The sequence below is a fragment of the Pan troglodytes genome, chromosome 6 (assembly GCF_028858775.2).
Source record: "Pan troglodytes isolate AG18354 chromosome 6, NHGRI_mPanTro3-v2.0_pri, whole genome shotgun sequence".
Lineage (NCBI taxonomy): Eukaryota > Metazoa > Chordata > Mammalia > Primates > Hominidae > Pan > Pan troglodytes.
The window spans coordinates 98,117,090-98,134,055 of NC_072404.2; the positions used below are offsets into that span (position 1 = coordinate 98,117,090).

General features: G+C 33.9%; 1 long non-coding RNA gene across 1 annotated transcript in view; it reads left to right on the forward strand.

The window, feature by feature from the left end:
- The window catches only part of LOC134810463 (uncharacterized), a 76,921-nt gene extending 60,319 nt beyond the window's left edge, over positions 1 to 16,602 (forward strand). The window contains exons 3-4 of the long non-coding RNA XR_010158574.1: positions 128 to 188; positions 16,516 to 16,602. This is a non-coding gene — a long non-coding RNA (uncharacterized LOC134810463). The remainder of the gene's footprint in view (positions 1 to 127; positions 189 to 16,515) is intronic.
- The last annotated feature ends 364 nt before the right edge of the window (positions 16,603 to 16,966 follow it).

Consider the following 16,966-nt stretch of genomic DNA (forward strand, 5'->3'; position numbering starts at 1 on the left):
TTTTTCTCACTTTGAGTCCTCATGATCTCTGTTTTAATAGTTTGTTCACATTAACAACCCTGGGGTGGGGTAGCAAGTTCTTGGTGTTTACTCTACTTAATTTAACCTGGCTATTCCTATCTTACAGCCTGGTAAGAAAAATCCACATCGTGACACGGAAGAGATGGAGGAAGAAGAGAAAACAAAAGGTCAGAGATATAGCCCTACATAGCTGATTTTAAAAGGAACTTAACATTTTACTTTGGCTAAAATTGACCTCTCCTGTAATTTAATCCAAACCTCTATTGCTTGTGTGTGGCCAAGTTCAGTAGTCTTTGGAGTCTCACTTCTCTAATTATCCAAATGCATTTGTTGAAGCCCCATCCCCTGCCTCCTCCAAATCCTTTAACAGGTTTGATTCTGCTCACTGCTCATTGCTATTTTCATGGTGCCGCTGAATTCCGCTCTCCTTCTCTGTTTCTAGCCTTTTCAACATTGCTTTCTCCTCTCATCCCTGGCATGAAACACAGATGCTGGTTATTCAATCTCTAAAGCACTATTCTTTTAAGAATAAACTTTTACTGAAGAATGGGGGATAAAAGATGGAGCGTAAGCTCAGAACAGCACAGGGAGAAAATGTACAAGTAAAACTAAGTTATTTAGTTTAGAGCTTCTTGGTCAGACCCTCCTTAGTCCTGCTTGCCAATTTGTGCTAGGTTATTTTTTTCCTGGTGACTGTTTCCCACACCTCTCCTCCCCATTCAGGGACCCCAAAGCATGTTCTTCAGTGACCAGGAAAATATTTTATATTCTTAATACTTCATTATGGAGAATAATTTATTTCATTTTGTATAACCATTGTGTGTTAGTTTCCCATGGCTTCCTTAACAACTTACTACAAACTGGGTGGCTTAAAGCAACAGAAATTTATTTTTCTCAGTTTTGGAGGCCAGAAATCTGAAATCAAGGTGTCAGGAAGACCATGCTCTTTTCAGAGGCTCTAGAGAAGATTCATTTTTCTGCCTCCCTCCAGCTTCTTGTGGCTCCAGGCGTTCTTTGATTCTCCCTGGCTTGTGGCTGCATCACTGATTTCCGCTTCCGTGTTCATGTGGCTCTTCTTCCACATGTCTTCTCCTTTCTCTTACAAGGACACTTCGTTGCATTCAGGGCCCACTCAGGTAATTCAGGATGATCTCATGCCAAGACCCCTAATCTAATTACATCTACAAAGATCCCTTATCCAAGTAAGGTCACCTTCACGGGTTCTGGGAATTAGGATTTAGGCATATCTTTTGGGGAGCCATCATTCAATGCACGACATAGTCTAAACAGACTCCAGTTTTCTCAGCTTTAACAGAGACAATCAATCAAATAATTTTTTGATTTAATTTAAAAATAAAAACAGTATGTCTGTCTCTCAGAATAATTCTGCAGCCCAGTTCTTAGAGCAAATTACAGTTAGATTTAAAAGAATGCTTTTCTTCTCATTTTAAAGATTTCTCTTTAAAAATTGTTAAAATGACCTAACATTTTAAAAGACGGAACAGTAATTGTAATATCAAAAACTTAACACAACTACATATTTATACAAATGCCTTTATAATCTTTGTGTATATGTGTGTATATATGCATGTGAATGTATAAATACATACTTGTAATCATGATGTACTTAACAACTGCAGATTGTGTTTAATCTTAGCATATTAAATAAGTTTTTTCAATGTTTTGATGTATGTTTTAATTTACCACTTTTTAATTTTTTAATCTTAATGATTTAAGAAAGTATTAGTCATTGTAGAAAATACAAATAAACTAAAAGAAAAATGAATCACCTGAAATTCTTTTAAAAAAGAAAACCAATCTGGAGACACATACATCTGTTTTTTTTGTTTTGTTTTGTTTTTTGAGACGGAGTCTCGCTCTGTGGCCAGCCTGGAGTGCAGTGGAGCGATCTCAGCTCACTGAAGGCTCCCTCTCCTGGGTTCAAGTGATTCTCTTGCTTCAGCCTCTTGAGTAGCTGGTATTACAGGCATGCGCCCCCACACCCAGCTAATTTTTGTATTTTTAGTAGAGACGGGGTTTCACCATGTTGGCCAGGATGGTCTCAATCTCCTGACCTTGTGATCCACCTGCCTTGGCCTCCCAAAGTACTGGGATTACAGGCGTGAGCCACTGTACCCAGCCTCTGTATTTTTGAATTTAATTATATCTTCATGTTTGTATGAATCTGTATCTGTAGCTGTATCTACATTTATTTAGTTTTGGCTATAACCCCATTTCAGGAACTAGTTGACTAAAAAATAAACTTCTATTGTTTTTGAATTATTACATATTTTGTGGTCTTTTAAAAAGTACTGCAACCTCTTCTATGAATGAATACACTTGTTTTTATAAGTTTTGAAACATATTGTTAAATGACATTTCTCAAAGCCTAAGCACAGATGATAATCCCTACTGCTTCTTAACCAAGATTATGATGACAGTCTTAGAATCAAATGTTATCAATTTTAATATTTATTAGAGAATGTCTGACAACACTTTCTAGAGATTCTCTTATTTTATCATGTTGCCAATTTTCCTAAAAAGTGTTAAGTGAGATTGTTAAGGCTACAATGGATGCAAATAATGTTAATGCTATAATGGATGCAAAATTATTAATTTAAGCATTCTTCCATCATTAAACCTTGTATATATTTCTAATTTTTTTATTGTTATGTTTATACATATTGATTTCTCTGCAGCTAAATTATTCGGTTACATAAATTTCCCAGAAATGTGGGTATTCAGAGAAATTGTGGAAATAAATCTAGTCTTCATACAGATTGCAGTTTGCCTTTTATAAGGGTTATATGAAGACAGTTTCATCAGAGTATAAGAGTAAACCGGTTTTACCCCAAGTTCATTATCATTGTTGTATTTTGATATTAACATCAGTATTTTTAATATAAAAGTAATAGAATTCCACCATAAGATTAGTTTAATTGCATTGCTTCTGTCTCAGAATTGAAGTTTATATAAGTTCCTACATAGCTTTAAACTCATTTAATGTAATTTATTTTTGTCTACTTATTTTTGGGAGGCTTAATTTGAATAAATTGTGTTTTTATTGCAGATAGATCATCCCTCTAGTGATCTTTATCTATTTGAATTTCCTATGATTTGTTTTTACTCAATTTAGTAGTCTATAAGGAATTTAGATTGATATAAGGTCAATTTCCACAGATTGCTAATTAATAATCTTTATTTATTAGTAGTTCTTCTCTGTTACTTTATGTTGCCTATGTCTAAAAAATTTTCTATAGTTTTGTTCAGGCATTTTCACTATGTTCTATTTATCATCCCACTTATTTTTGTTCTAATGCTGTTTTGATTATCACTGTTTTAAAATGTGACTTGATATCTGGCAGAGTTGGCAGCCCCACCTCACAGTTATGATATTAAACATTTAAAAAATAATATTTCTTTTTTTTTGCATTTTAAAAAGTTTTGTGAATTGGCAAGAAAATAATTAAGGACTATTTTAATGGGTAGTGTGCCAACCCCACAGAGCAACTTATGTGAGAGTACCTTTAAAATATATTAGTCAATAGTCAATATTTGCATTATAGAAGAATCAGAAAATATCCAAGGAGTATTTTCATACTAAAACAGGTGTTTTCAAATGGGAACTAAGAAATATGTGATTATTTATTGGTTAATATAAAATGAAAATTAATATTACTGTACTATATTAGGGGCTTTTTTTGTTTTTAAATTCGAATATACAGGTATTTTGTAGGAATTTTGGCTTACTTGAAATATTACCGGATGTCAGGCTATCATCCCTGAAAATTGTATGGGTTTTATATTCTGCCATTCTTTTAACATGGGAGTCTAGCAACCTACAACAATAGATAAAATATCTTACAAAGCTCAGGAGTTAAAGGGAAATGTTCTATATTGCAAGAAGTCAGGAAATACAGCTTTGTTTTGGAGGAATGGAACTACATTTATATCTGGAAGTTAATTAGATATTGTGACTTATAACCAATATGATCTAATTCATAATGAAAGAATTTTGCAAAAAAAAAAAGATTTAAATTTTCATGGGATATTTTTTGTGTTGGCGATTTGCCTGTGTAGTTGATTTGCATGAAGCATGATTAATGATAACTAAGGAAATAGTTTTACCAGGTAGAAGGAGATGAAAAATTATCCTCATAAAATAACACTTCACAGGGTAAGCATTTCAACATTAAAAAATGATTCAATGCGATTTTGTGACATTAAACAACTATGTGAACTCGTAATAAGATAAACTTATTAGCCAGTGTTTGTTAGTTTGATTTGTTTACCCCAGTCTTGAGTTTTCTAGGACAAAGGCTTAACGTTCCACTTCTTTCTAGAAACTGCACAAGGTCATGGGGCAAATTACCAGTTCAAGACAATTTGACAAGACAAATGCAAACATTACAAATCAGTTCATCTATGAGTAATTGAAGATGTAAAACTAAACGTAGTAAAAATTCATGTTATGTTGTTATTAAATTGCTAGATTACAATCTCAGTTTCTTTACTTTGAAAGGGTGAATGCTTTTGAGAAAATCAAATCCATTTTACAACTCACACATAAAGTTTTATGTGGCTGACAGCATAAATGTTTTTATAAGTCTCCCGTATAGTAAAAAATATAAAAGCCTTGGGTCATGTGATATGAATAGTTAATATATGAGTTTATATTTAGAATACAAAAGATAGTATAATAAATGCTATTAACTCAAAATAATATTGCTAAAATTATAGAACTTATATATTGAATGAATGTATTATAAAGCTCATTTATTTCAACTTTGGTTCTTGACACATGTACAGTGGTTTAATACAGCCTTTATTTTGGCTGAGTGGCTATGGATTTTTTATAATTATAAGAAGAGAACTGTGGCATATTCAGTATTTTTACTTGTAATAAGGGTGGGCTTTATGGGCATGCCACCAATGTGGTTGCCCAGGAATCCACACTCTGAAGGGACCCACACTTTAATGTTCTGCTATTACTTTCTTGAAATTCTTAATAATATTTTAATTAAAAAAACCTCCTTTTCATTTTGCATTGGGCTCCTAAAATTATATAGCTCATCCTGTCTGTAACCAAATACTATTTCCGAGACCCTCTTGTGTTACAATTCCCTTTAAGCAAAAGACTGCAGTCCTCTGATATTTGGGGGGTTTTCTTCTTGTTTTTTTTTTTATGTATACTTTCTTTTCCTTAAAGTTCAGAAAGAGAACTCATTTAGGGGCATACTGGCATGTGTGAATTGTTTTATTTTTCTGATCACATGACTTTTGGTTTTAGGCTACAACTCTTGCACTTTTCTTCCTCTTAGAAAATGTATTAATAAGATAATGTTGTAAATGCTGTTGCAACTGCAAGCTGCATTACGTGGCCTCATGTTTTCTTCCACTGACAAAAAAGTATGTATAACATAGTAAGTACTTTTATCCCCTTCACCTGGATTCAGTGATTATTAACATTTACACCATTTGCTTTGTCTCTCTCTCACACACATAGACACATTTTTCTTCGGATTCTTTTGAAAGTAAATTACAAGTATTTTGACATTTCACTCCAAAATATTTCAGCTTGCATCTCCTAAGAAAATTCTCCTGCATGACCTCAGTGCCATCCAAAATATTTAAAATTGATAAAATATACCTAATATTATTTCAATTCAAATTTCTCCAATTGTCCCCAAATATTTTTTATTGATTTAAAAAACCTCTAGGATCCAACCCAGAATTATGCATTACCTTTGGTTCACATGTCTCTAATTTAATAAAAAATATCTATACTTGTGATTTTTCCTGAAGAGGATGTTAAGCTTGATGAAGGTAGGTATATTTTCTTTTTCTCCAATGTGGTGTGTGGAATTGAGGGAAAGACAAAAAAGAAAATTTTCTGTCTGCTCGTCTTAAGAACCTATAAGCCTTGTATTATCTTCAAGGTAATAAGAACAGATTGTATAATAGCCCCAGTGTACTGAAATTTATTTTAAATGTGAGAAGTATATTCAATTAGGTTGTGTTTTAAAATAAGTGTGGCATCTGGAAATCAGAAATTGTAAATTTGGAATATACACTTTGTCTTTAAATGAATGGTTCCTTCCCTTGAGTATGACATGGGAAGGGTCCAGGAAAAGTAGAAGAGGGTCCAAGCCGCAGTGAATGATACCGCCATCCTTCCAGACTTCACTGGGATTCTCTGAGCCAGCAGACACGGTGGTGATCACATTGCTTGGCATTTGCTGGGAGCTGGGCCCTATTCTCTCTCCATGGTTTTGTCAAGCTGGCACCATAACTTTGCAAACGGTGAAATGAGAACACATAAGTGCTGTGTAAACAGCAGGGACTCCTGTTTTTCCTTCTTTATCATTCTGTCATCTGAAGTCTTTCTCTACCTCCTGTGCTTATGGAATTCTTCTTTGAGGAGAGGGAGGCATGTGGAATGGGATTGGGTGCTCTACTATTGGAGATTTATAGATAGGTCTTATTTGCTTGGTTGTGAATCCATGAATTATTTTGGAAAGGCAGTGTCTTTCTCTTGATGACTCAGAGAAACATCAGTCAGGATCAATGGCTTCTCGATGATGTAGGCTTAATGAATCCAAATCATTGAACTGAAACTTTTCTTTTTAAATTTCAAGGCATATAAACTCATGAAATCAGTTTTGTTTCTTATCATTTGCCATGTGTTCTCAGCTATCACTGTACAACTTTACTGTCTGACTTAACTGATATGCTTTTGCAAAATAAGTAATTGAAACTAAGTCTGAGAAAACCTCATCCTAAATTCTTTTCTTGACTTTGATTAAATCATCATCCCTGTCTTTGTTACTTGATTTGCTAGGGGGCAGTACTAAAAATATTGCATAGGGACCTCAGGACTCTACAGGTCCCTCTTTTGCTTAGGGACCTCAGGACTCTACAGGCACTCTCACTCCACTTTTTAATCCTGTTGGGTTCATTTCAGGAGTACACATCATTATCTTAAGGATTTTCAAATTGCTGCTAAAAATGCCTTCTCTTTTTCTCGGTCCCTCCCTCTCTCCCTTCTTTCTTTCTCTCCTTCCTTCCTTTCTTAGTTCTATTTGGAACCTAAACTGAGTTAGACATTAGGCAATTGCAAAACATTGTTTTTTCTTATTTCAAAGTTTTAAACCTCTGTTCAGTTAAATATTAGGGTAAAACAGAACAGATCTATCAAAAATGAAAAATGGTCGCTATGAAGAAAGAGTGCAATCAGTAAGCTAATAAGGCAGCCTAGAGTGAAAGAATTTAGAACTGTCAGGGAAAAACAAAAACTAGATTAAAATATGTAGTTTCTGAAGACTTTCTCAAAAAAGTATTTTGTTCAATTAAGTTATTTTAAAATTTTCATAGCTTTTCATATTGTAGTCTCTTTTATAGATACATCTGACAAAACTTTTAAAACACTGAACTATTTTGGTTTCCAGTGCTGTGTAGTCCAGGTCAAGAATGGCAGTGGCTGGGTCCTGAATTTCTGGCTTGCTGGCTTGGTCCCAGCTACAGCTGAGGAGATCTATGTCCAGTAGTACCCCGGGGAAGAGGGCTCAGCTTACATGTGGAAGGGCCTCACCTATTTGTTGCACTTTCCTAGGGGAAAGTGAGCATGCTTAATACTTTCCTGAAGCAGCCCTGTGAAGAACACTGAGATCCAGGAACATTACCTACCCTATCTCTGCATCAGATCTAGGCTCTTTCCCTGGTGAAACTGTAACCAAATTCTATTCCATAACCCTTATATGAATCTGCTTCTGATTGGCTGTAAAGGGGATAGCATTGATTTGGACCACGACTTTCTATATGGGCTAGAAAAGTGTATGGGACCTTGTGCCCATTTTCTTTACTTGTATCAAGTGGTGACCAGTATACAGATGGTCCCCCAGTTAGGATGGTTTGACTTAAAATCTTTTTACTTTCAAATGTATAATATTATGAAAGTGATACCATTAAGTAGAAACTGTGCTTTGAACATTCATACACTTATTCTGGTCTTTGTTTTCAGAACAGTATTCAATAAATTACATGATATAGCCAATACTTTATTATAAAATAGGCATCATATTAGATGATTTTGCTCAACTCTAGGCTAATGAAAGTGTTCCGAGCACATGTAAGGTAGGCCAGACTAGGCTATAATGTCTGGTAAGTCAGGTGTGTTGCATGCATTTTTGACTTACAATATTTTCAATTTAGGATGAGTTTCTCAGGCCATAACCCCATTGTAAGTTAAGTAGTATCTGTACTGATCTTCCATCTCTTTGCTTGTGGCAAGAGATGGCATAAATAAATACATAAACTTAGATTGGTCATGAGGAAATAAAACAAAACAAACACCAGAGAATCAGGTAGTGGGACATGAACTCTATTCTCAGCTTGAATGACTCTAAGCATATTGTTACTTCTTTGTGCCTTGTTTCTTTTGTTCAACTTGATGTCCATGAAATTCATTCATTTTCTTTTGTGTAGCAGTTACTTGCTTTTATTGTTATCTGATATTTTACTATATGAATATACCACAGTTTCTATCCATGCTATGGTTGAGGAACATTTGGATTGTTTCCATTTTGAGGTTTCTATGAATACTTCTTCAATAAACATTCTTATATGTGTATTTTGGTGATCACCTGCATGCACACATGGCATGGAATTGCTGGGTCATAGGGTATGTGAGTATTCAGCTCTAGGAGATGTTGTCAACAGTTTTCTGGAATACTTGCACTAATCTCAGTACATGCTATATGAAAGTTTAAATTATTTTTCATCCTTGCCAACACTTAGTACTCTTAGTCTCTTTAATTGTAGCCATTCTGTTGGATGGGTCTTGCTATCTCATTGACTCTTCAGTGTACCTCTCAAAGAGTTTTTATACAGACACACACACACACACCCAAGATAAACATACAGAGCGTTGACAGCATTCAAGAACACTCTCTTGTATCTTCCTAGTCAGTATAACCCTATCTCTTCCTAGTCAATATACCTCACCCAAGAAATAACAGCTATCCCAACATCCATCAACATAAATTATTTTTGTCTGTTCTTGAATTGTATGTAAATGAAATGACAGTTTGTAGCCATTTGTGTCTCAATTCTTTTGCTTATTTTTATGTCTATGATATTAATATGTGTTAAGATATGAACATTGCAAGCAAGTTTTATTTTATATTGCTGTGTAATATTCCCTTGATTGATATATTACATTTTATTTTTCCCCTCTTTTGATCATGGACACTTGCATTGTTCCAAATTTTGGCTATTGGGAATAAAGCAGCTATAAATATTCCTATGTGTGCCTTTAGTGGGTATAAACACTCATTTATGTTTACTGTTTTTCTAGGAAAAGGATTGCTGGTCATGGAATAGATAATATAAGTTTAGCTTTACTAGATATTGCCAAGCAGTTTCTCAAATGAGTTTTTCCAACTTAAGTATTTTTTCTATAACAGCAATTAATTTATTGAGAAAAGAGGACCAGGAAGATTTCAGTTTATTTTTAACATTTCATTCTTAATTTTATTTTATTTAAATTGACAAAATTGTATATACTTGTTGTGTACAACATAATATTTTCAAATAGAAATACATTATGGAATGCTAAAAGGAGCTAATTAATATATGCATTACCTCAGTTATCAGTTTTGTGGTAAGAATATTTAAAACCCATTCTCAGCATTTGTCAATACTAAAATTTGAAATTAGATCCTTATGTCATATTATATAGAAAAAATCAGATTAGTAAATGTAAGACCCAAAACTATAATATAAAACTACCAGAAGAAAACATAAGGGAAAAGCTCTGTGGCACTGATATGGGGAATGATTTTTGTGGCTATAACCCCCAAAGCACAGGCAACAAGTAAATGGGCAAATGAGATTACATTAAACTAAAATGCTTCTGAACAGCAAAGGAAATAATTAAAAAGTAAAGAGACAACCTATGGAATGAGAAAAATATTTGCAAACCGTATGTCTGATAAAAACTTAATATCCAAAATATATAAGGAATTCAACTTAATAGGAAAAAAACCCGAATAACTTGATTAAAAATTGGCAAAGTACTTGAATAGACATTTCTCAAAAGAAGACTTACAAATAATCAACAGGTAGATTAAAAAAAGGCTTTACCTTACTAATGATCAGGGAAATGCAAATTAAAACCACCGTGAGATATCACCTACACCTATTAGAATGACTATTAACAAAAAAGGCATAAGATAACAAATGTTGGGGAGGATGTGAAGAAAAGGTACACTGTTGGCGAGAATGGAAATTAGTACAGTCACTATAGAAAACAGCATGGAGATTCCTCAAAGAATTAAAAATAGAGCTACCATATGATGCAGCAATCCCAGTCCTGGGTATATACATCCAAAGGCAATAAAATCAGTATGTTAAAGAGATAACTGCACTCACATGTTTATTGCATTATTCACAATAACCAAGAAATTGAATCAACTTAAGTGTCTGTCAGTGGATGAATGGATAAAGAAAATGTGTTATACATACACAGTGGAATATTATTCAGCCATAATAAAGAAGGAAATTCTGTCATTTGTGACAACATGGATAAATCTGGAAGACATTATGTTAAGGGAAATAAACTAGGCACAGGACAAATAGCACGTGATGTCACTTACATGTGGAATCTAAAAATGTTGATCTCATAAAAGTAGAGAGTAGAATAGTGGTGACCAGAGGCTGGAGTGGTAGTGGTTGTGGGCAGTTGGTGAGATGTTGGTCAAAGGATACAGAGTTTTAGATAGGAGGACTAACTTCAAGAGATCTATCATACAGCATGTTTTTCCAATTTAAACTCCCACCAGAAATGTGAGATAATTCCAGATCCTGGTCATCATTTTGTAGTTTGGTCTTTTTAGTTTTAATCATTCTGAAGGGTGGGTTGAGATTTGTCATTGCTTTTTAAATTTGCATTTCTCTGATGAAAAAATATATTGAGCATCTTTTCTTATGCTTCATATTAAGAGTTTCAATATCCTCTTTTGTGAAGTGCCTTTGAAGTTCTTCTTTTCTTTTTTAATGTTTTTCTTTGTTATTGATTTGTAGGAGTTCTTTATATTCAAGATATAAGTTCTTTATATTCAAGGCATAAATTCTTTATTGTATCTCTATATTGTCTGTATGTTTTCCCAGTGCAGTTTGCTTTTTCATTTGTGATCAAAAGAAAAACCACAGTATAAAAAAAAAGATACTCTGTTAGTTACCAGTATTTAAATATTAGGAGGATTTATAGAAAAATCTGGATTTTTAATTTCTTTTAAAGTAGTAGGAGGATCCTGCAACATTTTGCTTGAGATCTCATATACCTTAGGCTGCATGGTAGCTACTCCCATGAGATGCCTACTATGGTCCCTGTTGCTTCCTACACCAACCTACTTCACAGGTTCATAATACCAGCCCAGTCCTGTTGGTGCCTAGTGTGAGAGCCTGATCTAAGGTCTCCCTTTTTTTAATTTATGAGCTGTACCTACCAGAGTTTTTTGCCTGACAGATTCAATAATTTAAGGGACAAAAAAGGTCCCTTTTGGATGATACATACTTAAGAATGCCAAATCTCTGACTTCCAAGTAATAAAAACTTTAATGTAATTGAATGCATAGTTTTTACAATAATTCATTTTTCAAGTGGCAGGATATAAAGTATCATATCTGGGAGGAGAAGTTGAGACTTTAAATAGAGAAAGTGAGAATTTAATAATAGTGGAATTAGCTTAAATAGAGTTTAAATAGTAGAATCAGTGGAATTTGATTAGATGTTTCATAGGATGCAGATGTAAAAAGACAAAAATATCATAACCTAAATTTCAGAATTTGTCCTATATATGTGTGTTCATATATATACATATATGTATATATACACACATATATATCCCCATATTGCTTTAGGTGTTGGAACCATAGAAGTGGACATAATAGAGAAATTCTCTGCTTTCATAGACTTGTAATTCAAAAATAATAAATCAATACATAAATGTACAAGCAAATATTAAAATATACAGTAGTTTAAGCTGCTAAACAAGTTTTTATAGTAATCAAGACAGTATGATATTTGTGAAAGAATAGACAAATAGATCAATTGAATTGAATACAGCCCAGAAATAGCTCACACAAATGCAGTCAATTGATCTTGGACAAAAGAGGAAAGGCAGTTTAATGGAGAAAGTATAGTCTTTTCAGCAAATGGTACTGGATCAACATGAAAAAAATTGAAAAAGAATCTAGACACAGACTTTCCATATTTATAAAATTTAACTCAAAAAGGGTAATAGACTTTGCCCTTTACTTTTAAGGGCAAAACCATAAGACCCTAGAAGAAAATACAGAGAAAAATCTAGTTGGCCTTGGGTCTGGTAATGACTTTTTAAATAGAGCACTGAAAACATGATTCAGGAAAGAGAAAATTGGTAAGTTGAACTCAAATTAAAAATATCTGCTCTGCAAAAGACACAGTTGAAAGAATGAAAACATCAACCATGGACGTGGAGAAAATAATTGCAAAACATATCTGATAAAGGATTCGTATCTAAAATATAAGAACTCTTAAAAGTTAACAACAGTGAAACAAACAACTTAATTAAAAATGGGCAAATGACATGAACAGATAATTCAGCAAAAAAGATACATAGATGGCAAATAAGCATATTGAGATGTTCAGCATCATAAGTCATTAGGAAATTGTGAATTAAAACAACAGTGCAATGCTATTACATATCCATTTAAATTGTCAAAATCCAAAACGTTGACAACAATAAATGTTGATGAGCACATGGAACAAAAGGAACTCTCATCCACTATTGGTGGGATTGAAATATGGCACAGTCACATTGGGAGACAATTTGGCAATATTTTACAAAACTAAACCTAAGATTCAGCAATTGTATTTCTTAGCATTTAGCCAAATAAGTTGAAAACTTATGTCCACACAAAAACTAGCATATGAATGTTTTATAGCAGCTCTATTTATAATTGCCATAACTTCAAAGTGACCAAAATATTAATCAGTAGGTCAATAGATAAACTGTGGTGCATTAGTTTCTTAGGGATGCGGTAACAAAGTATCACAAATTGGGTGCCTTAAACAACAGAAATTAATTGTAACACAATTCTGGAGGCTAGAAGTCTGAAATCAAGGTATTGGCAGGGTTGGTTCTTCTGAAGGATAATTTGTTCTTTGTCTCTTTCCTAACATCTGATGGTTTGCTAGCAATCTTCTGGCATTCTTTGGTTCATGGCATTGGCTCATGGCATAAGGACTACAATCTTCGCATGACATTCTCCTTGTGCCTCTGTCTCTGCATTCAAATCCTTCCCAAACCTTTTTTTTTTTTTTTTTTTTTTGGATAATGACAAGAGTCATTTTGGATTAGGGTCCATCCCAATGACATCACTTCAACTTGATCATCTGCAAAAACCATATTTCCAAATAAGGTAGCATTCACAGGTGATAAGGACTTTGCCATTTTAGGTGGGGGGTGCAGAATTCAACCCCTAACATAGTGGAATATTATTCATTAACAAAAATTAAGGAGATAATCAAGCCACTAAAAAGATACGGAAGAAACTTAAATGTCTGTTGCTGAATCAAAGAGGCCAGTGTGACAGAGCTAACTATTGTATGATTCCACCTACACAACATTCTTGAACAGGTAAAATTAAGGAAAGAGTAAAAAGATCAGTGGTTGCCAAGGATTCAGAGGGAGACAGGGAAGGATGAACAGATGGAGCACAGGGAATATTAGTGCTGTGAAACTATTCTGTATGATACTGTAATGGTTAATACATGTTGTTATACATTTGTCAAAACCTGTAGACAAAGAGTGAACTCTAATGTAAACCATGAACTTTTGTTCATAATATTATATCAACATTGGGTCTTCAATTGTAACAATGTACTACATAAATGCAAGATGTTAATAATAGAAAAACCTGTCTGCTGGGGCAGTAAGGGGATATAGGATCTCTCTGTACTTTCCGTTCAATTTTTCTGCAAACCTAAAACGGCTCTAAAAAGTAAAGTCTATTCATTTATTTAACAACAACAACAAAAAGTTCCAGGTTCTAAGTAACTCCATTAGCTTCATTGGTCAGAAGGAAGGGCCTCTCTGAAGAGACAACCTTTATATCTGACCTGAAGGACAAGAAGATGTTTCCCTTGTGACGTGCAGATAGGAGGATTTCTAGTAAAAAGAAGAGCTGGAAAAGAGACTCTGCAGTGAAAAGCTGCATGTGCCTGAGGAACACTGTGAGGAGCACAGGGATTTCCCAGGGGAAGGCAGAAGAAGGAGGCAGACAGGCACTTGATCAAACAGGACTTTTAAAACAGAGTATAGTTTGGATTTTATTCTGAGTGTGATATGAAATCATTGGATGGCTAAATAGCAATGTACTAGGATATAATATATTAAAATAAATATCACTATGGCCTTTGGATATAAAGAATAATTGTGTATGGGGGCAACACTGAAGGCAGGAAGACTGGTTAGGCAGATATTACAATGGCCCAAGCAGAAGATAATACTGGTTTGGACTAAGGTGGAGGCAGGGGATATAGAGGTGTGGGGTGTATTTAAGATATGTTGATAAAGGTAATAGAAGAGAGGACTTCTCACTGTGTCAGTCATCTATGACACAGCTATGAATCTGGAAATACATGGAAATATCAACTTCGTTACAGGCTGAAGTCCATGCACTTTGCCATTCACATCCTCTTCCATGGAATGAGGACTCAACAGATAAAATATTGTTTTAAATAAATGGACCTTGTGAAATTGCACATGATATTTGCTTTTCATAATGTTTGCTGTAATAGAATTTTACTCATATCTAAAACTCATTTAGCATAGACATATTTCCAATTTTCTTTCACTTTTCACTGAAAATTTTTAATTACTGGAGTTGGAAAGAAAGTATCTCTTTTAGTAGAGAGAAAAGTTAATACAACTGAGCAACTTGATATCTTTAGCAACTATGTAAATAAATATACACATCTTTCTTTTATTTACATTTGGTGAGCCACATTTAAAATATATGCTAGCAAAAATGGGGAGTTGTGAAATATGATGACACCACACTGATAGATATCAGTCACAATCTGGCAAGGAAAAGAAGGGAGTTGCCTTCATTTTCTGTTTGTTTTTAGAATTATTCTTAAAACTAGATAAATGTGACAATTGTGCCAATTTTTTGCCTCAATATTTTAAGATGAATGGCAAAAATTAGAAAAGGACAACCTAATGCTTAAAATATGGCAAATGAACAAATTCTGTATTATCCATTTCTAAAGGAAAAATATTTCAAAATTTAAAAATTTTTAAGAAATTCAGCAAAATTACAGTAGTCTTTGAAACATTACTATAAAAAGTAGATTATTTTGTTTCCTCTGGGAAAAACTCAAATAGACACAGAATAATGGTCTAATGAACAAGAATGTCAGGATAGCTAACAAGTACTTTGAATAAGGTATAAAACAGAATAGTGTGTTTGAATTTTATATTTTGATTACTCTTATCCATCCTTCCATTTTATAAAAATATGGCTGATTCATAAAAATAATTAAGCGGTATTAGGAAGTATATTTGCTCAATGAAGAAGACATAGTACCCTTGGGCTGTTATTTACAGAAATGACGTCATTCATCTTTCTAATCCATTCTAAGTTGCTTATGCCTTGGTCCTCAATGCTGTTTGCTACCTACATTTATTTATCCAGAGTAAAATAGTAGCTATCAACTGAGCCACACTATCTTCTTCAAAAATTCCACTTTATTCATTTTTTGGTCAATATTTCACCTATTTTTGAAGTTTTACTATTTGCAAATACATTGTTTTCCTTGTATAAAATATATCTAATGTCTATACATGAATTAATATTACTTGTTCTCAGCTTCAGGAAACACTTTACAGCTGTAAGTTGAACAAACACTACGTTGTTAAACATGCCATTGATGTGGTGTTAAATACATCAATAGAAAGGAGAAGATGGATCTGTTGCATCTGCTGCCACTGCTCTATAAATTTATTTTTATTTCAAAAGTTCTTACCAACAATTTATTTAAAATAAACAATTCCTAAGATTTACATTGCACTATCCCAGTTTCAGTAATTTTTATTCTGAAGATTTGCAAGGAATTGGCATTTTTACCTTATATACTCAGAAGCTTTGCAAACACTTTAAAAGACTATATAAAACCTTTAAAATGAGAAGTACATCTATGTATTTTTTAAATAAAATATTAAGGATATTAAGCCATTGTAATGATGTAAACAAAAAGTCAAGCTTTTATTGGGTAGTTACAAAAGTTATAATTAGATTCTTTTTTGTTCCTTTTTTGCTTAAGAATTTTATGAGTTGCCTGAATAGGAAAAATTAAATTAACAGTTTTTTTTTTTTTTCCTTTTAACCTGTTTCTGCTTTTGTGTCAATGTCAACCGGGATGCGAATGGGGCATTGTGGGAGACAGGAGAGGACAACACTGGGGAGAATTCTCAGCACATTGGCGGTAGCCTTTCAATTCCAGCGCTGAAGCAACAGACTGAGAGGAAGTGAACCTTTACCTTCTCCCAGGCACAGACAAGGCGAGGTGAGGCAGAGATGGATTGCAGAACCGCATTAAGCAACCGCGGGGTGGAGGAGAGTGCAGGGTGTCTCCAAACCCTGGGAGGGCTATCTTCTCCTTTCAGAGCACATTTCTGCCCAGGTCTTTTTATTCTCAGTGCAGCTCGCTCCCTGGTGGCTTAAATTACGGTAAACGAAATAACGTCCGTTAAAAACCACTTCTGAGAGGGGTGATTATTGGGGGTTTTGAAAGCACAGAGGTCTTATAGAGACCAAAAATATGTGCCTCGCTAAGATACAGAAAGGCTTGTAAGTGAATCTTCATAACTCTGGGTACGTGCATGTATATGCACATA